Source organism: Pelodiscus sinensis, chromosome 5 (genome assembly GCF_049634645.1).
Source record: "Pelodiscus sinensis isolate JC-2024 chromosome 5, ASM4963464v1, whole genome shotgun sequence".
Taxonomy (NCBI): domain Eukaryota; kingdom Metazoa; phylum Chordata; order Testudines; family Trionychidae; genus Pelodiscus; species Pelodiscus sinensis.
Genome location: NC_134715.1, coordinates 40,037,543 through 40,063,858, shown reverse-complemented (window position 1 = coordinate 40,063,858; position 26,316 = coordinate 40,037,543). Strand labels below are relative to the sequence as shown.

Sequence of the window (26,316 nt, the reverse complement as noted above, 5' to 3'; positions counted from 1 at the left end):
TATCACTGATTGGAGATTCTCCGGTTAGTATTAGTAGACTCCCCAGACACACTTCTTGTCCAGAAAGCACTATCTGCTCACACCCCTCAGAGTTGCTCTGAGCTATAACAGCTTGTGATATCACTACTTAGGTCACACACCAGTTGCTGATGCCCTGGTCATACCCTCTTCTGTTCCTAGCACCCCAGAATGCTTCCTCCACAAGATTATATGATGAGAAGCATAGAATGAAGCTAAGAATGAATTGAACTGGAGTTTTTGCCTTGCCAAACAAAACTTAAGCAAAGACAGAAATGAAATAAGAGTAAACACCAAAGAACATTAATTGGGGGAATTGCAAGTGGATGGAAGGGAGAGAAGAGGGTTTTTTGTCACTGTAAAGCCTCTTTAGATTCCAGACTCCTGCTACATATAAACCTAAATATAAAGTAAGAGTCCTCAGTCTATTCCAGGTTATAATGGGATGGAGGAGCCCATTATAATATAAAGTATAAAGTAAGAGCTTCCTGAAATTATCTGCTGACCTAGTGAGGCTATTGTTTCCCCAAATGGGAGTCTGAGTTTGTAGTCTGTCCTAGGTGCTGTTTGAAAGATGTGCTTTACCACTATTCTATTGTCACCAGAGACCTTGTACTCCGGGCTAAGTTTCACCATTTGGGGGTTCTAGTTGCTGCCCTATGTCTTTCTTAACTGGCCAAGCACAACCTTCCAGTAATGCCAACCTGTACACACCTAAGGCCTTTACATGCTGGATACTATGAGTTTTGATTGTTCTAACATAAATGTTTTGATGATTTGTTTGGAGTGAGTGGGGGTAGTGGGGGTAGAAGAAAAGACACAATGATCCTTTGTGCTTACATTTAGAACTTGTAAGGCACTCATACCATGGTAATACGCCCAGCTATTAATATGGTTGAAGGAAAAGTGTGGGGGAGACGAAGGCCATTGTATGTATAAAACTGTGATTTGTTTGTTTTAAGATGGGCTTTGTAATGATTACTGAGCTTCTCCTCCTCTTGTTTCATTTAAAGGAGCCAGACTGAGTTTCCATCCTCTCACTTTCACTTTGTAGGTTAAAGGTTTCTAAGTTGATAATTTTAAGATTTATATTAGCAGTATGCGCCAGCACAAAAATTCTAAGTGTGTCAGATCTTCCTATTTATTTGTTCCTTCCTGATTTTGATACGGAAAGCACCATTGCTCTTGTCTTACCTAATGAACCCCGCCAAATGAAATGTACCCAATGGAAGTGGGGTAGAATGTTTGCCTCCTTTGGAATACAGATCGCTCATTTTTTACATGTAAGACACAAATATTCTTGCTCTGTCATGATGTCTCTGCTTTTTTGCTTAAAATAACCAGCTGAAATCCAATCTCCTCGCAAAGATTTGTGTTACACCCTTCACTTGAAGGGTCTTTTTAGGTCCTCAGTATATACTGTAACAAGTAATGTGTCCATAATGTAACCACTGCTATACCCATTTCCTTATGGTCATTAATGCTGATGAAAGACATATTTGAGTTGCGTTAAATGTTCTAAATTTATAATAGTATTACCGTATATACTCGAGTATAAGCCGAGTTTTTCAGCACAGTTTTTGTGCTGAAAAATGCCCCCCTCGGCTTATACTCGAGTCAGCATCTCGAGAACTGAGGCGGGCAAAGCCTCAGAGGCGCGGGACCCCCCCCCCCCCCGCGGCTGCGGCTTCAATCTGGGAGCCTGTGGTCTGCTGGGGACAGTCCCCAGCAGACCACAGGCTCCCGGACTGAAGCCGCAGCCGCGGGGGGGTCCCGCGCCTCTGAGGCTTTGCCAGAGCAAAGCCTCAGAGGCGCGGGGAACCGCCGCTGCTGCCGCTTCAATCTGGGAGCCTGTGGTCTGCTGGGGACGGTCCCCAGCAGACCACAGGCTCCCGGACTGAAGCCGCAGCCGCGGGGGGGTCCCGCGCCTCTGAGGCTTTGCTCTGGCAAAGCCTCAGAAGCGCGGGAACCCGCCCGGTGCCCCTGGTTTGCTGGAGACGGTCTCCAGCAGACCAGGGGCACCGGAGCAGCTTTTGCCCCGACTTCCGGGGCTAGACCCGGTATCTATCTTCATTTTTCACATTTACCAGTAGCTGCCTCATTTCCTACCCTAGGCTTATACTCGAGTCAATACTTTTTCCCAGTTTTTTGGGGTAAAATTAGGTGCCTCGGCTTATATTCGGGTCGACTTATACTCGAGTATATACGGTATATTTATAAGGATGAATTGAAAAAAAATCTAGTAATCACCATATGTTTTGCTCAAGGTGACTATTTTAAAATTAAGTAATTAGTCATCTTTGTAGGTAACATAATATAACTTAAGTGTATTTATTAGAGGACTGAAAACCACCAGGCCCAGCATGGCAGAAATGATTATTTCATTGTTCTTCATACATTGTATGTGGAGCTTTGATTAGTAGCTGATGTCATTCTCATCAGAGATTTTTGAACTATAGTTAATCTGGAATCAAAGATACTACTTGAAAGTGGAGGTAATTCCTCATAAAACCCTGAATTTATTTTTATAATCTAAACTGTCTTTGGCACATTGTTTCACTAAACAGTTTATAGTTTCTTCATAGCTAATGCCAGATTATTTTTTATGGGGAAATAAACTGAAGTGAAAAGTGTGGGGGCAGTGAAGAGATGAGGAGCATTTTAGTAAAATATGTAAGATCAGATATAAAAGGATATGGACTTTTAATTCATATTTAGTTCTTTATAGTGTAACTGGTACTCACAGTTTTTTAAATGAAAAGAAAGGGGAAAAAAGAAATTTGGAAACAGCATGAAAGAAGAGAGACATTATTTTCCACCTTTGTTTGAGAGAAGCATGAAGCTTCTACAGTTACTCAGAAGAACAATGGAAAGTTATTATCATCATTATAGACACAGTGTGTTACAGATAATAATCATGAATAAATCTAAGATGTTATAAATTGTGCTCGAAAATCACCATGCCTAGTCTGCCTTATTTGGTAATCTGCCAAAATCTTAAAATATTCCAATAGATCATGGGTACGTCTAGACTACATGCCTCTGTCGCTAGAGGCATGTAGATTAGGCTACCAGACATAGGAAAATGAAGCGGTGATTTAAATAATCGCCGCTTCATTTAAATTTACATGGCTGCCGCACTGAGCCGACAAACAGCTGATCAGCTGTTTGTCGGCTCAGCGCGATAGTCTGGATGCGCGGGTGGCGACATCAAAGGTATTTGTTGACCACCCAGGTAAACCTCATCCCAGGAGGCATACCTGGGTGGTCAACTAATACCTTTGATGTCGCCACCCGCGCGTCCAGACTATCGCGCTGAGCCAACAAACGGTTTACCTGGGTGGTCGACAAATACCTTTGATGTCGCCACCCGCGCATCCAGACTATCGCGCTGAGCCGACAAACAGCTGATCAGCTGTTTGTCGGCTCAGTGCGGCAGTCATGTAAATTTAAATGAAGCGGCGATTATTTAAATCGCCGCTTCATTTTCCTATGTCTGGTAGCCTAATCTACATGCCTCTGGCGACAGAGGCATGTAGTCTAGACATACCCGACTGCACTTATTTAAAGTGCAAGTGTGACTAGAGCAAGCTACTTCCAATGTACTTGGATTTTAGAAAGAAAGGTTTGGGCAGCTCCAGGAGTCCATTACATTCATGGCCATAGTGCTTGCTGGGGACAAGGCTGCCCTTGTCAATACTCTCAAGACACAGGAGTAGGAAACTTCTATTAGAGCAGGATGTCTCCACAACTGGGTACTCGCAGACAGCCCAAATGCCCTGAAAGGGGGAATGGAAAAGTCTGCAATATTTAAATAGGGCTGCCTCACTCTAGTCTCTGTCAACATTTATTTTTCCTGCATCAATTGCCACTGCCAATCTGTAGTCCCAAAGCAATGTTTGTTTGGCTGCACCAGTAGCTACCACTGTAGTTGCTAGGAAGCTTAAAAATCTTCAGTATATCTATAAGATGAATGGGGCTACGTCTAGACTGCAAGTTTCTTTCAGAAGATGTTTTTCTAGAAAGGATCTTCCAGAAAAGCTTGTTTCTAAAGAGAGTGTCCACACAGCAGAAGCTCAATAAAAAAGCAATGTGCTTTTTTGAAAGATAGCTTCCACATTGATTGGATGCTATCTCACATTTAAGTTGTGATTAGTATGGATGGAGTGGCCACTGGAGCACCTGTGTTATTTCCTAGAGGCCTCTTCTTTCAAAAGAACTCCCTTTTGCACATCCACACATGCCTTTTTCTGAAAAAGCTTTTTTGGAAAAAGGCTTCTTCCTTATAGAAAGAGGTTAACCATTGTCGGAAATACCCCTCTGTTCTTTCAACTTTCTGTTGAAAGAACTCAATGGCAATGTGGCCTCAAGTATTGTTTTTCCGGAAAAATGCTGTAGTGCAGACATACCCTGGGTAGGACCGATCACAAAATTCCTTGTCTTGATCCCAAGTTTTTACTTTCTCTAGGAACTGAAGAAGCAGAGGACACTTGTGTTAGGAAACCTGTGGTAGCCAAGCAAATTATTCTTAGCCTATTTTATGGCCCAGCTCTAAAACATATTACCACTCTGCTTTAAGAAAATAACATATGGATAGGAGTACTAACAACTATGGACTATCTTTACAATTGAATCTGGAAATTGTAAAACCTCTTTCTTGGCTGTTTGGCCTGCCATTTTCCTTAGCCACCAACATGGTCTCAATTTGAGGATTAGCGTGAGAAGAAATTTTGGAACTGTCATTTACTCCGTTTAACAGGCTGTGTTTAGGATCTGTGAGGAGAATGATAGAGAAGCAGCAGCACAAGTCAAAATTCTGCTCTTTGACTCAGTGGACCATTGACTGTGGAAAGATACCTCACTGAACATGCTATATAAAAATAGAATAGGAAAAACCGATAAGTATAATACAAATTGGATTGCTAAAGGAAATAAGGGGCCAGAACATGATCTTAGTTATGCAAATGAAAATCCAGAGTAATTTCACAGAAGTCAGGTGAGCTATTCTGAATTTACTGTAGTTTAAGGTGCCCAGGCGATGAAAATTGTTAGGTTAAGGCTAGTTTGGCCGGGGCTTCCCGGGTGAAATATATATGCTGCATTCTCTGAAAGAGCACAGTGGCAGACTTTTTTTGGACCTCCAAGTGAGGTAATGTGGCTCAATACCAATGTCTTTACTGCAGAATGGCAGAGGATACCTGACTAGCATGAGGAAGAAAAGCTTGTGGGGAAGAGGTTAAATAGTTAGGGGAGCAGCCAGGGGCAGTGGGGGGACCTGCCCTCAAGTCCTTATTCTGGCAAATATTTTCTTTATAATGACATCAATTCACTTACTTTCTGCTCTCCCTCTGTAAACCGGGGACAATATAAATTCACTGCCTCTCAACATGTTATAAGAATAAGTACATTAAAGATTCTGAAGCACATAGATGGTAGAGTAATAGATGCCATTTAACTGCTTAAGACTTTTAACTTTGATTTAGGTTTTAGTGTTTAAACACACTGCCAGTTAGGGCCGGAATAGTTTTTATTACAAACACAAGGGTAAACAAATACCATGTAAAGCAACATTTCTCCTTGAGTGGTCCAAGGATCTGCACTGATCTCTAAGATCTCTCTGACGTAGTTTAGGAATGCATCAAGCTGGTATAAAAAAGGTTGAGAAATAATGATATAGAAAATGTAACTATCTCAACCAATGATATGGGTATAGAATTTGGTGTCTTTTAGCTGGCCAAAGTGGCCTTTTTTTAAAATTATATATTTCTATCTGGGGAGAAACAGTTTATTACATTTTTCTTATCTGGTATTTTATCTTCAGCTGTCTAATCAACTGAGAACTGTTATGTCCCGAACAGAGGGGAGAAGGGGAGAGAGAAATGCCATCAGCTAGAGAGGCACATCAAGAGTGACAGACCACAGAATCCTCCAGAGTCTTCAGCCAATTATATCATTACATTCCAGTGCAGTGAAGACTACTGTATATTGCTGAAAGAACTAATGAAGTTAATGCAGTTTTTTAAGAGAATGACTGTATAGTCAAACTGCACATTTAGAAATATAGTAGTAGCACAAACATTTTCATTAGCATTTTCCGGTAGAATCTCCCTTTGTTCATGAGCATTATCTTAGGGTTCTGCCTCTTGTTGCAATAGGGATTGCTCTTGAGAATAAAAGATTCAGGATAGTTTTTGGAAATAAAATTAATGTACAATATCATGCAATGATCAATTATTAAGATCCCATTCTAAATGTTTTCAGGTGGAAAACTGAAGCACAGAGCTGAAGATGACAACACTATGAACTATGAGTATCAGAGGGGTAGCCGTGTTAGTCTGAATCTGCAAAAGTGCAAGGAGTCCTATGGCACCGAAGGGTATGTCTACACTACCCTCCTAGTTCGAACTAGGAGGGTAATGTAGGCATACCGCACTTGCAAATGAAGCCCGGGATTTGAATTTCCCGGGCTTCATTTGCATAAGCGGGGCGCCGCCATTTTTAAAACCCCGCTCGTTCGAACCCCGTACAGCGCGGCTACACGGGGCATGAACTAGGTAGTTTGAACTAGGCTTCCTAGTTCGAACTACCATTACTCCTCATTCCACAAGTAGCCGTGCGGCACGGAGGAACGCTGGTGAGACTGGGGAAAGGAGGCGGAAGAGGGTGGGAGAGTGGAGGGGAAAACCTGGGAGGAGGAAGCTGAAAAGGGGAAGCAACGGGAAGAAGCGGGAGAGGAAGCTCAGGGCTCAGGGTTAGGGGTCTTGCCGGTCCACCTTGATTTTCACGCAAACCTGCTCCTGGGATTGCATGTGGCCTTTGGTGGCCAGGATGGCCGCTCTCCTCGTGGAATGAGGAGTAACGGTAGTTCGAACTAGGAAGCCTAGTTCGAACTACTTAGTTCGTGCCGCGTGTAGCCGGGCGGCACAGGGTTCGAACGAGCAGGAATTTAAAAATGGTGGAGCCCCGCTTATGCAAATGAAGCCCGGGAAATTCAAATTCCGGGCTTCATTTGCAAGTGTGGTATGCCTACATTACCCTCCTAGCTCGAACTAGGAGGGTAGTGTAGACATACCCTGACTTCCTACTGAAAGAAATCAGTGCTTCTTGAGGAAATACTATTCTGCCCCCGTTCAGGCAAAAGTCCCTTTTGCGCAAAGCTATTGCGCAAAAGGGCCAGTGTAGACAGCTCAGATTTGTTTTCCGCAAAAAAGCCCTGATCACGAAAATGGCAAAAAGTGGTTTTGGGGAAAAGCGTCCGTGCCAATCTAGACGCTCTGTTCTGAAAAGCATTTCTGGAAAATCATGCCAATCTAGACGCAGCCGAAAGGTTTAAAAAATCTGTCCTTTGAGTAAAGGTAAAAAATATTGAGCATGTTTAGTTTTGAGAAAAGAAAACGGAGGGGACCTGACAAATCTTCATATATGAAAAGGACTGTTATAAAGACAGAACCTGATGATCAATTGTTCTCCATATCCACTGAAGGTGGAACAAGTAGTAATTGGCATGTGTAGTGGCAAGGGAAATTTAGGGTTAATATTAGAAAAAAATAACTATAAAGCTATTTAAGCACTAGAAGTTAAGAACTTCCAAGGAAGACTAAAAAAATGTCCAGTGATGGGGATTCTATAAGATGAGGTTAGACAAATACCTGTCAAGAATGGTCTAGCTGTACATGGTCTTCCCTATGTGCAGAAGGGAAAGTTGAGCTCTCAAGGACCCCTTCAGCCTGTGTTTCTTTGATTTTTATGACAGGCAGTTGAGCTAAAGATTAATATAAATGTAAGTCACTGCTGAGGAGATAGAGAAGGGATCAGTGATGGAAGAATGGCAAAGTTAAGACTGAATATGTGGTTAGGTGGTACATAGGAAAGCCAAGACAGAAAGGGGTGATTTTTCATAAACAATGATCAAGTGACAAATTTGTTAGAGGTCAGTACATGTACTATCAGTATTTGTTTTTACTGAGATAGCACATCTGGGCCCCATTTGATAAATCGTTTATTTTGATTAAAATGATAGTACATGGAATAAAATTAAAACAGAAGTTTTGTACATTTTTATGTCAACAAGACAACCATTAGGTTGTCTTAACAAAATCCCGTGCTATGATTGAGTGGGAAGACACTTTTTTTTTTCTGAAGTAGTTCAGAGAATAGACATAGAATAGTTTGTGATAAGGATATGGCAATATTTAAGATCTGCCTAATAAATAATAATACATATTATTAATAATAATACACTATAAAGCAATAATAAATAATCCCCATGAAAAAGGCTTAACATTTCTCCAAGTTTCATAGTGGTACCTGATGCACAGCAACTCTCCATAACGTGAGGCGTAAGTGGAGACTGTGGCAATTCTGGTATGAGTTTGTGGGAACTGTTGACAAATAATAACTTCTTAATAATAATGGCAAGCCCTCAAACACCACAATTAATGAGCAGGTCTCTTTACAAAATATTGTAGTATCTTTAACACCTTACTAGGGATAGGGAAATTGAAGCACAGAGAGGTGAAGTGACTTGCCCAAGTTTTAGACTTCAGACCAGTAGAACAACCAGGAATACAATCCAGGTCTTCTGAATCCCAGTCTAGTGCCCTAACCTTTAGGAAATACTTCCTTTCATTGAAAACAATTAACTAATGGGAACTCATGCATAGTTGCTTTTCAAAATCCTACTGTTTGCAATGTTTCTTAATTATGCACCTAACTGTCTAAGGCCCTTTGAAAATGGGACTTAGTATCTCAAGTCACTCAGAACCTTTTGAAAAATTTACCCACGCTTTAGTTTAAGTGAACGTTATTGTAATTGATGCAGATGAAATTCTTTCAGAAGTCCTAATAATTATAATAAAATTATAAAACCTAGGTAACTAGCAATAGCTGATATTTCTTAGAAAACTTTTCCAACCTTATCTTCAAAGCGTCCTCTTTGCTTTGGGCTACCATAGATTTCTTTTGTTTTTACTCTTCTGTAGCTGTGAGGCACTACTGAAATACTTTTCAGAAAGCAAATCTGAATCCACTTTGGGACTCTGAAAAAGAATGGAAGGAGGAGTGTTGATAATGACTTCTGCAGAGAGTAAAGGGAGAAGAATGACTTCCATTAAGTATCTTTGCTACATTGTTTCATGTTAACCAGTTTGGAAATGGGGCTATTGGAAACCCTCACTGGGCTTTTAACTCATATTTAGACAGTGAATCAATGTCAGCATTTGACATTTGAGTGTGTAGGTTTCATTTTAACTCCTGGTTTAGTGACAATAACTACTTAATTATTTTAAAATAGGGTAATTAATTTCACTGGCTAAATGAAATGAAACTATGTAATAATTAGATAGATAAATAATTTCATATATCCACCCACATTTTTCTCATTCCTCCAACATATCTCTTTTCCTTCTGTCTCCACCACAGAGACAGTTTTTTACATACTATTCTTGCACACAACCCCTGCTAGTATAATATATCTTGGTAATAGAATTTTCTCCCAGTAGCTCTAATTGAAACTACATTCAAACTACTAGCTTATTTTATGTTTTGGTAATAAATGCTCACATTTCCTAAAAGTTTCACTTAGAAAATGAAGAACACCTAAGGTGCTCACACACTATGGTGAGGAGCATGGACTAAATAATGATCCTGCTTATTACTTTTCTGGAAATATAAATAGGCTTCAGGATATGATTTTGCTCTCACTTAAACTGGTGTAAAGCAGAAGTCACCCATAAAGTCAAAGGAGTTAAAGTAATGCAAAAGTAGTACAAGTTAAATCAAACTGAGGCCAATTTTATCACTTGTCAGAAATCTCAGCTACAGGGAATAATGGATCAAAAGTAGGTCACTAGTAGTTGTGATTAATTATATTCACATTTTCACTTTCATTGTGCAAATCACTGCAGAAAAATCCAGATGTTTCCTCTCCAAATCTTTCTAAAATGAGACACACTTGGTATTTGTTTTGCTCCCCTGTAAGATGCAGTGAATTTAAAGAAGGAAATGCAGATGTAATGGTATAAACTCCCTTTTCAATAGAAGTCAGTGGGTATCTTTCTACTGGACATAAAAGACCATTAATGATCTGACTAATGCTGTATACAAAGGTAGTGCCATCTCCCTGTTCTTTCTGGCAATACACCTGTTTTTATGTCCAACAATTGCATTGACCTTCTTTGCCAGATCATTGCCCTGGATGCTCATGTTTAAGCCACACTGACCAAGGTTCTTACCAGAGTTTCTGCTTTCCAAAATACAGGCCTAGCATTTATTTTATACTCTCCTAGGCCGTGTCCAGACTCAGGGGTTTTTTCGGGAAAAGTAGCCTTTTCCCGAAAAAACTTCCCCTGCGTCCAGACTCAAGCCGCGTTCTTTCGAAATTATTTCGAAAGAACGCGGCTTTTCTTTCGATGGCGGTAAACCTCGTTTCACGAGGAAGAACGCCTTCCTTCGAAAGTTCTTCTTTCGAAGGAAGGCGTTCTTCAATGTAAAGAGGCCGTCTTCGAAAGAGAGCATCCAGACTCGCTGGGTGCTCTCTTTCGAAAAAGCGGATTTTTCTTTCGAAAGATCCGCCTGCAGTCTAGACATAGCCCTAGTGACACAATCCTGGCCTCATTGAAGTTAATGGGAATGTTCCCTTTGACATCAGTGGAACCAAGATTTCTAAATTTGGAAGTAAATGCAATTACATTGGTATGACTGAGGGCAAAATTTAGCTCAGAGAGACTTGTAGTGTGTCTAGATTATATCTCTCTGTTGGAAGAAGGATGTAAATGAAGCACTTCAAAAGTGCAAATGAAGCGGGGATTTAACTATCCCATGCTTCATTTGCATAATCACGTAATGGCGCTCTTTCAAAAAAGCACTATTTCAAAATTGAAACCACAGTCTAGACGCTGTACTTTTGAAAAAGGGGCTCTTTTTCGAAAGATCCTATAAACCTCAAAAACCTCAAAAAATGAGGTTTACAGGACCTTTCAAAAAAGCACCCTGTTTTCGAAAGAACCGCGTCTAGACTGTGGTTGCACTTTCAAAGTGCTTCATTTACATCCCTCTGCCGACAGAGGGATGTAGTCTAGACTCACCCTGAGTGTAAGGAATATTAAAGGACTTTATATTGGTTTCACGCTCAGATCAAGGGACCAGAAGAAAAAGGTGTAGCAAGAAAAATTAATAAGAATTAATCCTTAGAATTAATCAAATGACCACTGAACAGGCATTGCAGAAGGCAGAAAAAATTGTATTTAGTAACTTATTGTGGTGTTATCTTCATTTCAAGTCATCCACAGAAGCACTGTTGAAACCCATTGCAAGTCATGCCTCCTTAGTTGGCATCTGGCAGCTCTTATTGAGCTGATTAAAGATTTACCTACATTTTAATAGTAATGCTGAAGTCCCTTTGCCTGCCTCTGCCCCACCCAACCCAATTATTGTTGTCAGGAGAGACTACTTTTGGATTAAAGAAGAAAAAAGATTCATTTCCATCAGTGAATTACCTGGACTTGAGTCAGATTTTCAGCTGAAGTTGATCAGTGTAATACCCATTGAAGGCAACTGCACCCATTTCCCCTTGCCATTTTCACAGGCTTCCTATACAGGGCTTGCTGCTATTTACCACTGGAGTGCAGTCAGAAGTTCCAAAGTGTTCTGTCTTCCATAATGGTTCAGAAGCCCTAACATGATTTATAATGCCAGCTTCCTATCTGTAGAATGGGACAATACTATTCACTTGTTTTAGTCAGAACTTGCCAGCAGAACAAATACACAGGATACTACAGGATGAACCTCTCTGAATGTTGCTGGACCAGAGAGCCCTAGGCCAGAAAGCCTCAGTAGCTGTTGGCTGGGAGTGTGGCAGCCCCTGAGGCCAGCAGCGGAGTCCAGTAAGCAATCACTGGGGGATTGGCAGCAGAGCCAGCTTGGCAGCCATCGGGGGCCAGAAGTTGGGAACACAGCCTGGCCAGCCCAAATGCTTGGAAATGGGAGCACAGTCCTGCTGGCAGCCGCTGGGGTCACCAGAAGGGTACCCTGACCTCCCCTGGTCTGGCAAGCTCCCTTGTTTGGGGCCTGTCAGGACCCAAAGATGCCAGACTAGGGAGGTCCAACCTGTAGACACTGTGTCCCACAGAGGCCTTCAGAGCCAGCTGGCAAAGGACACATTATACTATTACTCTCATCAACCCTGACACACTAATTGTCATTAAAAGGTAAGGTACTACATGCAAACATGCCGGTTATTGATACTGCACTATATACACATGGACAGCATACAAAAGAGTATAGATGTGTGCTGGAAACACATTTTAAAAGTTGGGCATATGTCTCCAACATAAACTGAGAAAGACAAGACCAGGAACAATGGAAGTACATTTACATAGAAGGTAGACAAAGCCCTCAAGCTAGTAAGTAGAAGAAATGAAAAGTTAATGATCATGATGGTGGTGGAGGCTGTTCCCGCACAAAGCTTTCCCGGTTCTTGAAGCAGATAGACCTTGAGAAATATAAGCAGAAACATAAAGCTCTTTTGGCATCCATCAACTGAGGGACTTAGGAGGGCAGAGCTCTTGAAATCTGAGAAAGCTAGAGCCTTCAACCGAGAGAGCTATAGCTATTGGGAACTGACTATAGGTGAAATCTCTGCTTAGACAAAGATTGTAGCTTGCTGATGTTAAGTTTTAGGCACTAGAAAGTGTGTTTGTAACCTTTCAATGCCTCTTTTACTTGAAATCACCCAAACGTATGTTCCTTGTTAACAAACGTATTAGTTTTATAATAAAAACACCTCAGTGCTGTTATATTGAAGTGAAGCTGAAATCTTCAGCTAATCTAATAGACCCATGGTCCCCAACCTGGTGCCCGCGGGCGCCATGGCGCCCGCCGGGCTCTTTACATGCGCCCACGGAGCAATCTGGGCTGGCAGGTGCCAGCCCCGGGCGCATGGCCGGTCCCAGCCCCGGGGGCGCCGCGCATACCCTTGCCAGCTCCGGTGCCGGCCTTGGCCCCGCCCCCGGGAGCACCGCGCGTGCCCTTGCCGGCTCTGGTGCCGGCCTTGGCCCTGCCCCCAGGAACACCGCGCGTGCCCTTGCCGGCTCTGGCGCCGGCCTTGGCCCCACCCCCGGGGGCGCCGCGCGTGCCCCGGCCCCGGCCCCGGCCCCGGCCCCAGCCCCGGTCTTGGCCCCGCGGTGCTTACGGGGGGAGCGCCGGCCCCGGGTGCGCGGCGCTTACGGGGGGCGCCTTCCCCGGGCGCGCGGCTATGGGGGGGGGCCCAGCCCCAGCCCCGTAGCTATGGGGGGGCCGCCCCCGGGTGGGCAAGTGTCCCCGCCCCCTGGCGCCCGGCGGGCAAACGGCCACGCCCCCTGGCGCCCGCCAACCTGAAAAGGTTGGGGACCACTGTAATAGACTTTTGTCATCTTTGGATGCAGTGAACTTAATAACTTCTGTGAGTGTCCAATGAAGATTTTTTTCCCCTCTCCTCTTCCCCTCCCTTCCCTCAAGGAGTATGTTCTGTGGCTGGCAGATGGAAACTGTGAGCTTCTAATTAGGGTTTGAAATCTTGAAGCCTCTGCTCATTGGTTGAGCCTTAATCGGGGGACGGGCTATCAGGCAGTCCAGGACTTTATAAAGGAGCGAGTCAACGACTAGGGAGCTTGTGAGCAGGGACTGCTAACAGGAAGTTTGGAGAGGGCGTGGGAAGGGAGCAAGATACACTAGCCATTTTTAAAAATCTTTTCACTACACTCCTCCCCTTCAAGGAGGCATTTAATAACATCTGAGGAATCTCTCAGAAGGAAGGCAGGTGTGGATGGTGATAGGTCTGCTGTTGTTACTTGCACAGCATGTGCCATGTTTGTCTTCCTCCTGGAAGAAAGAAGGGATTTCATCTGCACTAAGTGCAAGCTGGTTGCCATTTTGGAAGAAAAAATTAGAGGACTTGAGGCCCAAGTATCGACCCTATGTTCCATCAGAGAGGATGAAGACTTCCTCGATAGAAAGTATCATTTAATCCTGCAGGCACAGCAGACTGAAGAGCCAGTGAGGGCAGTACAGGACAAGGAAGAAAATTGGCAGCATGTAACCTCTAGAAGAAGAAGAATAAGGCCAACCCAGATATCCCCCATTCCTGTAGAGGTAAGTAACTGCTTTCAGGCTTTCTCCACAGGCACTGCAGTGGAGAATACTTTGGCAGGTACCTCTCAGGGAAGAAATCAGAAGGGAACACCATCTACCAGAAAGCATGGGATGCATAGTCCTAGGGTTGGGGGTTTTGACCACCACCCCTAAAAGAAGAAGATGGGTGGTGGTGGTTGGGGACTTCCTCCTAAGAGGGACTGAGTCATCCATCTGCCATCCAGACCTGCAATCTTGAAAAGTGTACTGCCTACCGGTAGCTCACATTCAGAATGTGACCAAGAGTCTTCCAAAAGTGATTAAACCTTTGGATCACTACCCTTTCCTGCTTCTCCATGTAGGAACTAATGATACAGTCAAGAATTACTTTGAGCGGGCCACAGCAGATTATGTAGTGCTGGGAAGAAGGATCAAGGAATTTGAAGTGCAAGTGGTGGTCTCATCCATCCTCCATGTTGAAGGAAAAGGTCCAGATAGGGATAGTTGAATTGAGGAAGTAAAAGCGTGGTTATGCAGGTGGTGTCGGAGAGAGGGCTTTGGTTTCTTTGACCATAGGACTTTCTTCTGGGCACAGGGAATGTTAGGAAGAGATGGGATCCACCTAACCAAGAGAGAAAAGATCATTGTTGCGGGCAGGCTTGCAAACCTAGTGAGGAGGGCTTTAAATTAGGTTTGTTGGGGGACAGAGACCAAAGCCCTGAAGTAAGTGAAGAAGTCGAATATCAGAAAGAAACACAAGGAAGAACAAGCAACAAGGGAGGAACCCTGATTTGGATAGAGAAGGTAGAACGATCAACTGGTTATCTAAGGTGTTTGTACACCAATGCAAGAAGCCTTGGAAACAAACAAGAAGAATTAGAAGCCCTGGCCCAGCCAAAGAACTATGATTTGTTTGGAATAACGGAGACTTGGTGGGATGACTCACATGACTGGAGGACTGTCATGAAAGGGTATAAACTGTTCAGGAAGAACAGGCAGGGGAGAAAAGGAGGATGAGTTGCATTGTATGTAAGAGAGCATTATGATTGCTCGGAGCTCCGGGGCTGCAATTGATGACCTCCTGAGGTCTCTTCCAGCTCTATGACTTCCTTGGGAAACTTGGAAAAGAGGATTCTCTGTTTGGACTAAGTTTGGACTAAGATAGTCCTGACGAGTTAGATGGCAAGACAGACAAGCAGGCATGCCAGGGCACTGACAAATAGGTTAGCAGCAGCACAGTTTACTCCTGGGCTGTGTCCAGACTCAGGGGTTTTTCAAAAAAAGTAGCCTTTTTTCGAAAAAACGTCACCTGCGTCTAGACTGCAGCCGCGTTCTTTCGAAATTAAATCGAAAGAACGCGGCTTTTCTTTCGACGGCGGTAAACCTCATTGCATGAAGAAGAATGCCTTTTTCCGAAAGTGCTCTTTCGAAAAAAGGCGTTTTTGAAAGCAAACAGGGCTTTTTAGAAAGAGAGCATCCAGACTCACTTGCTGCTTTCTTTCTAAAAAGCGGCTTGCTTTTTCGAAAGTTCCGCGTGCAGTCTAGACGCTCTCTTTTGAAAGGGGCTTTTTCGAAAGTACATTTCAAAAAAGCCTCTTTTGAAAGAGGCTTGCAGTCTAGACATAGCCCTGCTGAGACATAGTGGTAACACACTAACTCACAGTTTTAGGTGTCCAGAGCAAGAAGTCAGACTTACAGACAATGATATCAAAATATCACAAGAACTCATAGAATCATAGAATCATAGGACTGGAAGGGACCGCGAGAGGTCATCGAGTCCAGCCCCCCCACCCTCAAGGCAGGACCAAGCTCCGTCTACACCATCCCTGACTGATGTCTATCTAACCTGTTCTTAAATATCTCCAGAGAGGAAGATTCCACCACCTCCCTTGGCAATTTATTCCACTATTTGACCACCCTGACAGTTAGGAATTTATTCCTAATGTCCAATCTAAACCTCCCTTGCTGCACTTTAAGCCCATTACTCCTTGTCCTTCCTCCTTGTGACACCCTTTTAGATATTTGAAAACCGCTATCATGTCCCCCCTTAATCTTCTTTTTTCCAAACTAAACAAGCCCAGTTCATGAAGCCTGGCTTCATAGGTCATGTTCTCTAGACCTTTAATCATTCTCGTCGCTCTGCTCTGTACACTTTCCAATTTCTCCACATCTTTCTTGAAATGTGGTGCCCAGAACTGGACACAGTACTCCAGCTGAGGCCTAACTAGTGCAGAGTAGAGCGGCAGAATGACTTCACGAGTTTTGCTTACAACACACCTGTTGATACAACCTAGAATCATATTTGCTTTTTTTGCAACAGCATCACACTGTTGACTCATATTCAACTTGTGGTCCACTATGACCCCTAGATCCCTTTCCGCCATGCTCCTTCCTAGACAGTCGCTTCCCATCTTGTATGTATGGAACTGATTGTTCCTTCCTAAGTGGAGCACTTTGCATTTCTCTTTATTAAACTTCATCCTGTTTACCTCTGACCATTTCTCTAACTTGCTAAGGTCATTTTGAATTATGTCTCTATCCTCCAAATAAGTTGCAACCACTCCCAGTTTGGTATCATCTGCAAACTTAATAAGCGTACTCTCTATCCCAATATCTACATCATTGATGAAGATATTGAACAGTACGGGTCCCAAAACAGACCCTTGCGGAACTCCACTTGTTATCCCTTTCCAGCAGGATTTAGCACCGTTAACAACAACTCTCTGACTATGGTTATCCAGCCAATTATGCACCCACCTTATCGTGGCCCTATCTAAGTTATATTTGCCTAGTTTATCAATAAGAATCTCATGCGAGACCGTATCAAATGCCTTACTAAAGTCTAGGTATATGACATCCACCGCTTCTCCCTTATCCACAAGGCTCGTTATCCTATCAAAGAAAGCTATCAGATTAGTTTGGCATGATTTGTTCTTCTCAAACCCATGCTGGCTATTCCCTATCACTTTATTACCTTCCAAGTGTTTGCATATGATTTCCTTAATTACCTGCTCCATTATCTTCCCTGAGACAGACGTTAAACTGACCGGTCTGTAGTTTCCTGGGTTGTTCTTATTCCCCTTTTTATAGATGGGCACAATATTTGCCCTTTTCCAGTCTTCTGGAATCTCCCCTGTTGTCCATGATTTTTCAAAGATCATAGCTAAAGGCTCAGCTACCTCCTCTATCAGCTCCTTGAGTATCCTGGGATGCATTTCATCAGGACCTGGTGACTTGCTGACATCTAACTTTCCTAAGTGATTTTTAACTTGTTCTTTGTGTATCCTATCTTCTAAACTTACCCTCTCTCTGCTTGTATTCACTATGTTAGGCATACCTCCAGACTTCTCGGTGAAGACCGAAACAAAGAAGTCATTGAGCATCTCCGCCATTTCCAAGTTTCCTGTTACTGCTTCTCCCTCCTCACTGAGCAGTGGGCCTACCCTGTCCTTGGTCTTCCTCTTGCTTTTAATGTATTTATAAAAGGTCTTCTTGTTTCCCTTTATGCCTGTAGCTAGTTTGATCTCATTTTGTGCCTTTGCCTTTCTAATCTTGCCCCTGCATTCCCGTGAATTCCCACTCACTCAACTGCTGTAACTGTGGGCTCTTATTATTATAGTGGTGAAAAATGTGACCTTACTGCATCTTGTAATCAAATACCAAACCTTTGGTTCCCTAAGTCACAGGGCAGTTAAATGCTTCTCAGGATACTGTTCTCTTCTTGGAGGTAAAAGTAAGTCCAGGCAGTAATTTTAGTAATTCTTCCATATGTTCGATTACTGGACATTCCCATTTCCATTTGGCTCATGAATATTCTTTATTCTTTTCTTGTTTTACAGGTACCTGATAAATGATCAATGCTTCAGAGGCTCTTTGCTCCCTTAGGCAATTACCCTAACCTTGAGCCTACAGGTTTCATATATATTCAGTGCCTTTGGCATTTTTTTTCCAGCATTTTCATCTTATATCCTCAATCTGGAAACAATTACTGTGTTTTGTTTCATCTTAGGGAACATCTGGAATAGTTGTACACAGTTAGTCTTCTTTGTTGAAAGGATCTTTTTTATTTGGTCTCATGCCATTTTTCTTACTTCACATACCTTACTTAGCTACCTATTTTCACTTAAACATATCAACTTGGGGTATTTGTAGAGTGGATCTTTGGCTTGCTATCAAATAATGTTTCCTTGAACAATTGCTATTTAAATAGCCTTTCTGTAAGTCTTCCTTAATATCCGAGAGATGTTTGACACCCCAATTCTAAATGAGTAAATAAGCCAAACATCCCTAATCTTTGCTGAGTATGTTAAATGCATAATCAGAACATTGGGCCATATCTGAACATTCCAACAAGCTGTATGCACCAAAACCTGCAAAGCAAACTGCTGTGAAATTGATTGGATACTATGCACTCTCTTGTTGAGATAAGGAACTTATTCTCACTGTTATGTGACTAGACTCTGGTCAAGGTATTCAGGGAGAAAAAGTAGGCATTTTCCTTCCCTTTTATGATTCTGTCAGTTCACTTGGTTTTATGCTATTATGGATGGAGACCTTGAAGGCTGTTTGGGCTTTTGTAATTTGACTGAAATGATATTACATTAGTCCTTGAACAAGATACAGATTCCTTGCTCACTAATACTTCATACATATCCTCTCTGGTGCATGTATAATATACAATTTTATAATTTTGGACACTGTAGGAAGCAGAAAACTCAAATGTTATGTATTCTGAAATGTTGGTTAATTATTTAAAGACTTTTTCTTTCAACCCTAATATTAAAACACATTCATCTGTACCAATGGCTTTGTGTACTTCTGGATGGGACTTCTATCTCTTCCATTGCCTTTGGAGACAGGATCTATTGCAATATGACAATTCCTGTATACAATAGGGCTGCGTCTAGACTGGCAAGTTTTTCCTTTTGTGGAAAAACTTGCCAGCTGTCTACACTGGCCACTCGAATTTCCGCAAGAACACTGACGATCTCATGTAAGATTGTCAGTGTTCTTGTGGAAATGCTACGCTGCTCCTGTTCAGGCAAAAGCCCTCTTGCGCAAATGCTTTTGTGCAAGAGGGCCAGTGGAGACAACGCGGTATTGTTTTGCGCAAAAAAGCCCCAATGGCAAAAATGGTGATCGGGGCTTTCTTGCGCAAAACCACGTCTAGATTAGCACTAATGCTTTTCTGCAAAAAGTGCTTTTGCGGAAAAGCATCCGTGCCAATCTAGATGCTCTTTTCCGCAAATGCGTTTAACAAAAAAACTTTTCTGTTAAAAGCGTTTGCGGAAAATCATGCCAGTCTAGACGTAGCCTAGGAATCTTCAATTGAACTGAACACCTGCAATAAAATGAGGAGTTGGAAATCTGAGCAACACTACCTTCCGAGGCCCAACCCCATGAAGGGCTGATCATCTCCTGTAACAGGCTGTCTGCTCTCAACTCCCATTGCAGTTAACAGGAGATAAGGTCTCTTAGTGCCTGGCAGGATGAACTGTGCTTTTTGGACGCATTTGCCTGTCTGTGTATTCAGCTGGCTAGATGACGTGTGCAGTCAGAAAACTTCATATATTATACTATTGTACATCCAGATATCTCTGCTGAAAGTAAAACAATGTCTGCATTGTCTGGACTGAAAGTAGCCTACCCAAAGAAGGACTAATGAACTTTAAAATGGATTTCCCTTCTTTCTTTATAAATGAACATTTATTTTCAAAATCCCATCCTTTTACACATAAACTGTCTTTCAAAATATTGGCCTATTTTTCCTTTTTTTTGTACTTTACAGTCATTGTATTACTGTAGCGATGTAATAAATAAAAGAAAAAAGATGAGTTATAAAGTAGGTTTTAGTTAGCCTTTGAGTAGTATCCAAGTGGCAGTGCAGCCTGTAGGAGAGCTTAGATCTCTAGCTGCTTAATATGATAGAGACAGTGGATATATCCTGAGAGTCCAAAAATTTCTTCAAAAGAGGAACAGTGAAACCATAGGACTAGCAGTGAAAACTACAGCTGAATCACTTAGGGGGAGGAGAGAAAAAAATCTACCTGGAACTACAGGCAGTCCCCGGGTTACATACAAGATAGGGACTGTAGGTTTGTTCTTAAGTTGAATCTGTATATAAGTCGGAACTGGCATCCAGATTCAGCCGCTGAATCTGGACACCAGTTCTGACTTACATACAGATTCAACTTAAGAACCCCAGGCGTCCCCAAGTCAGCTGCTGCTGAAACTGATCAGCAGCTGATTCCAGGAAGCCCGGGGCAGAGCAACTCTGCCTCGGGCTTCCTGTAGTCAGCCGCTGGTCAGTTTCAGCAGCGGCTAACTTGGGGACGCCTGGGGCAGAGCAGCTCGGGTGCTGCTGGGTTGGTCCAGTAGCGCGGCCGCTCCTCGGCGCTACTGGATCAACCCAGCAGCACCCCAGCTGCTCTGCCCCAGGCGTCCTGATTCAGCCACTGCTGAAACTGATCAGCAGCGGCTGAATCAGGACTCCTGGGGCAGAGTAGCTGGGGTGCTGCCGGGTTGGTCCAGTTGCGCCAAGGAGCGGTGCTGTGGGACCAACCGGCAGCGCCCCACCTGCTCTACCACAGACCCCGGGCTTTGCTCCACATCTCCCTGGTCTGCTGAGGGGGGCACTAGCTGCGTCCCCCCCAGCAGACCAGAGAGACGCAGAGCAAAGCGGCGGAGGACCCGGGCCGGACCCGCTGCGCTTCCAGATCAGCTGGAAGCGCCGCGGTCCGGCCCGGGTCCTGCGCCGCTTTGCTCAGCGTCTCCCTGGTCTGCAGACCAGGGAGACGCTGAGCAAAGTGGTGGAGGACCCGGGGCCGGACCCGCGGCCACTTCCAGATCAGCTGGAAGCACCGGGGGTCCGGCCCCGGGTCCTGCGCGGCTTTGTTCAGCGTCTCCCTGGTCTGCAGACCAGAGAGACGCTGAGCAAAGCGGCGCAGGACCCGGGGCCGGACCCGCGGCGCTTCCAGATGATCTGGAAGCTGCCGTGGGTCCGGCCCCGGGTCCTGGGCCACTTTGGTCCCCATCTCCCTGGTCTGCTGGCTCCCGCAGCAGACCAGGGAGACGGGGAGCAGCTTTTCTCACCCCGGAGGAGGCGGGCGGCGGGACCAGGTGTCCCGCCGCTCCAGTCCTCCGGGGCAAGAAAATCCCCGTTCGTATCTGCGGATCCGACATAAGTCGGATCCGCATAACTCGGGGACTGCCTGTACTGCTTTTTGTGGATTTTTAGGTTCTTTAACAAATGTTGGATATAGTGTTGAATTTGAATTTAGCGTTGAAAAACCTCCCAGCTTTCAATACCTTCAAGTTTGTGGAAGGTAGAGAGGAATCAACCAATGTCATAGTTGTCTGTAAGATGGGTCAAAAACCCCTGGTTAGTACAGCATATGGTCTTTAACTATGGTTTTCAATGAATCTTCATGTTCTATTCTATAAAATAATTTGCAAAACTTCCTCTAAATTCATATAATCTTTAATAGATTTGATTACTTATGCCTAACTGCAATAACCAAAACCTTTCCAGTATTAAATTTTATTAAACTAATAGCTTCAGTTCTAGCAGCGTCCGTATGTGAGAGAACGTTCTTATATGGAAATAAGTATGCTTCATTTCAACAGTACAGGATAAATTTTCAGAAAAATGGCCACCATATAGAAGTGTTACTTGGCATTTTTGCACCACACTTTATTTACAAGAAGAAATGAAATGGTTAATGATACAGCTACCCAAATTTGCAAACAAACAAAAAACGCAACAAACATGTGGATGTCAGGTGTACACATAAAAAGAGCAGGCATCAGAATGGTTAAAAATACACATCTGTTTATTTTTATCTGTCATTCTTTTCTATGTTTATTATTGTTCCAATATTCTTATTAGAAAAGAGAGCTGACTAAACTCATGGGCTGTGTCTACACTGGCATGAATTTCCAGAAATGCTTAAAACGGAATTCTACATTGGCAGGCTGCTTTTCTGGAAAAGCCCTTTTTCCGGAAAAGTGTCCGTGGCCAATGTAGACGCGCTTTTCTGGTAAAGAGCCCCGATCGCCATTTTCGCAATCGGGGCTTTTTTCCGGAAAAGACTACTGGGCTGTCTACACTGGCCCTTTTCCGGAACAGTGTTCCAGAATAAGGACTTATGCCCGAGCGGGAGCAGAATAGTTTTTCTGGAATAGCGGCTGATTTTGTACAGTAGAGCATCGTTGCTTTTCCGGAAATTCAAGGGCCAGTGTAGACAGCTCGCAGCTTATTCCGGAAAAGCGGCTGATTTTCCAGAATAAGTGGCCCAGTGTAGACACAGCCAGGGATTTGAACTCACTTGAGCTATGGATACAAATGTTGTGGTTTGAGACTACTTCTAGTTCTTATCTTTACAGTGTTTACCCAGCAGTAACTTCCATTAAGTAACTGGCTCTTGGTTTTGCACCATCCCCAACCTCTTCTTACAAGAGTATTTCCCCAGAATCAGGTTGATGGGACTGACACTAAAGCTTTTATTACCAAGTTTAATGAAGTCTATTTAAACATAGGCATATTATACACTTCAAGCATTTTGTCATTTAATGTATGCTAAGAAAACAAAGCCCAACAAGCTGATATTGAGACTGGGTGCCTGTCATTCTAACATGTTTAGCTTCCTGTATAGCCATAATAAAATAAATACACATTCAAGATTGCAAGAAAAGTATGGGTAGACAAGACAGCAACTGGGAGGAGGATAGTAGCTTCTTGAAATAACAATGTATTCTTCCAGAATAAGAAACCTTATTAGCTAAGAGTTAAGGTTACTGAAGTACATTCTCCACAACAAAAACACATATAAAACAAAGAAATAATGAATTATGGTGACATTCACAGCACAATGCCATTTTTCAGCCATCTGTTCACTACTCCCACAATAACCAGTCATTAATAATGTTTGTAACAGCCATTTTCAACTCAGCAGGACAATTGTTCAATGCCTTTTTGAAGGTACCATCAGTTATTTGAAAGACAAAACCACATCCCCTAAAAATGTATATTCAGAATAGCCATAAATATACTCCTATTTTTTTCTCTCTCAGTCATTATAGTTACAAAGGTGGTGGAAGAGGAGAGGAAAGGTGAAGAGGGGAAGGGACAGGGGAATTTAAAATTCACAAAATACAGGATGAGGCCAACCCAAAATCCTGGTCCTAAACATTTTTTTACGTTGAGAATGGGTTTTGAAATCCAAATTTGGATCCATATTTTGCTTGTCAGGCCTAATCAACCATGCAGAGGCTTATCTCATGTGGCTTATCTCACTTGTCATTTTGTTTGAAAACTCCCTACTTAAGTCAAAAGGTGTTTTAAGTGTGCCTGATAGTCATGTTGGGCTATTACAATTGTAGATCAAAAAGTGAAAAGATGGCTATAGAGTTACCAGCTCTTTTGAGAATCACATTATTCATAGTCAGTGTTCCCTCTAACATTTTCCATCCATGAGCGGAGTGCGTTTTGTCTTGTGCACCAATATTGAGGTGATGTCATGTGCACTTGTTCGGATACATGTTATGGAAAAAGATTAGTAAAACTGGGGATAATTAACAAGAGTGTGTAACTTTAAGTGTTTATTTAATATGAAGTCAAATAAAAATAAAATTAATATTACAAAATTTTAAGTAGCCAACTTCCTCTGTTTATAACAATCTCCCAGACATCCCCGACATCCCCCCCCAAAAGGACTAAATGATCTCTCAGGCTCCCTTCAAGTCCTTTAATAACTGTCATAATTCCAAACACCAAAAGGGCATTGGAGGGTTTGCTAGCAACATCAGGAGTATGAGATCCAGCAGAATAGTTTGAACTCCAGCATCTCAACTTTAATTAGGACTATGTAGCACTTTAAAGACTAACAAGATGGTTTATTTGTTAGTCTTTAAAGTGCTACATAGTCCTGTATTTTGTCTCACCAGACTAACACGGCTACATTTCTATCACAACTTTAATTAGGATATCAAGGCATGGCCACAGTGCAGCAATGCAGGAATGCTGAAAGAGTGAAAGATGCATCTAAGCCCACTTTGTGCCTTCTGTATTTTCTATCTTGCCAGAAGCAAGTTCAGCAGCTGTTGTATGTTAGATTAGTCTCAAGGCTGCTCTAAATCTGCTCTGCCCAGAGTTCCATAGAAGTCATAGGAGGCCAAAATAACCACAATGCAGCACTGCTCTAGTTTTCTCCAGAGTGCCTCTATACCGTAAGCTGGAGTGGAGGGCACCGGAGTCATTTCATTGACTCTAAGCAAGTTAGAGCATCTCCTATTTACACTGGGGTAAGACCCAAGTAGGGAAGTGAGATCACTGTCTTTAGGGTATCTTTGTGCAACTGGAGTGCAAAATGGTTCCAGGGTGTCCAATGGTGCGATGTGTGACATTCAGGTGAGAGAATGCCCTGTGTCTCTAGAGTCACCTCCATGCAATTGTATCTGGAGCTGCTGGGTGTCTCCTTGTGCAGGGAGTGACTTGCCCAGCCTTCTCTTTCGCATGGCCACTTAGCCACACTATATAATCCTGCACAAATAGCATGGACACCCACTGGCACAGCCAGGTGGCATCCGGGGCAGGGCGCGCCTTTTCTCCTTCTGCATGGGGCTGGGAGTCAGTGGCATGCCGCTGCGGGAATCAACATCTAAAAAGAGATGCAGCACCATAGAAATGTAAAATCCTGACATTAGCACCAGCTATATAGGAATAATAATAATAATGAAGAATGTAGAAATAGCCATTTTCAATAAACACTTACACTATCCCAAAATCTACATCCATCTGTAGGCCATTTCATCTCAGATATGAAACCTAGACCATATTAAGTTAATGGAAGTTTTGTTATTGACTTCATCAGTGGGATCAGTAATTTTTTTCAGACACAGATGCTACATTATTGAACATAATATAAGACAGTAGATGGCTAAAGAGGTGGCTATTCAGAATTGACATGTGCTGGCAGTTTGCTTTACTACACAAGCACACTTTTTTCTAAATTATGCTAGTGCTTTAAAATTGTTTACAAGACACTGAACTACGCACGGACATAGCAGGAAAGAAATTTCAGGGGGAGGAAGCAGGGAACACCTACCCTCTGCATCAGCTGCAAGGATGGCTCAGCACAGAATGTTAACCCTCTCCCTCCCCTCCCCCCCCCCCCCCCTGCATTTTTTAAGAAAAGGTTTCAGGATTTAGATTACTGAGGGTAGTTTGTTCAGGATAGCAAAGCCAGTTCTCAGAGCAACATTGAAAAATGTATCCTACTGCCTGGGAAGCAGATATTTAAATACTTTCCTCAATTTACATATAATTAAATGTTCTTTAATAGGTATAAATACAAAATATTCCCACTTTTAAAAATAAGTATTTGTTAAGCTACAAACAATGAAATAATGTGGGGTGAAAGAAGGGATTTATTCCAAGTTACTTCTTTCCCTTAGTACGTACAATGAAGACTGCAGAGATTTAAATGGAAAGATTCCTTCCACTGGAACAGCTGCTCCCCACGTGGCTCCAGCCCGCTGAAGTGAAGCAGCCACCTACAACATGTGACCTTGACCCCAGCCCCCCAGAGAAGAGCAGCTACTCCCCATGCAGCCCCACTCCTGGCCTCAGCCACCTGAGCAGACAGAGCAGCCACTCCCCAGATGGCCCTGGCCTCTGCTCCGGCTGCTGGAGCAGCCAGAGCAGCCGCCCACTAGGCGGCCTTGCCCCTAACCCACCGGAGCAGAGCAGCCACTCCCCACATCTCCCTGGACACCCAAGCAGCTGCCTACCACACGGCTGCCACTGCCGCGTCCTCGTCTCCATCCCATCCACCAGAGAAGCCATGCCACTCACCTTCCGGGTCTAGCAGGAAGGTGAGTGCTGCTGCGCGGCTCTGGGAAGGAGGTTGTCAGGTTTCGAATTTCTTGTGTGTAGCCGTGTAGGTGTGTATCTTAGAGGGAGCCCTGTTTGCAGTGTGTTCAGAAAGTGGGAAGTTTCAGACCTTATGAACAGCAGCTCTGCCAAACTGGTTGCTTTCCTCCTGAGGTACAACAGTCAATCAGAGGTGAAACAGGAGGCAGGCAGAGCTCTCCTGTCTCCCATGAGTGAGTGGAAGGAGCCCAGCAGGTCTGCTCCTCCTTGTAAAAATAGGTCAGTCTACTTTCTGCTTCTCCACCATCCCTGCAACTCCA

At 43.3% G+C, this 26,316-nt stretch overlaps 1 long non-coding RNA gene across 7 annotated transcripts in view; it reads left to right on the top strand.

Annotated features, from left to right (window-relative positions):
• Window positions 1-26,316, top strand: part of LOC112547230 (uncharacterized) — a 218,742-nt gene that overhangs the window by 161,376 nt on the left and 31,050 nt on the right. For 6 of the 7 annotated variants that reach the window (XR_012904117.1, XR_012904120.1, XR_012904115.1 and 3 more), the window contains one exon: window positions 14,029-14,145. The exons of the other annotated variant lie outside the window; for it this stretch is intronic. This is a non-coding gene — a long non-coding RNA (uncharacterized LOC112547230). The remainder of the gene's footprint in view (window positions 1-14,028; window positions 14,146-26,316) is intronic. 7 annotated transcript variants of the gene reach the window in all.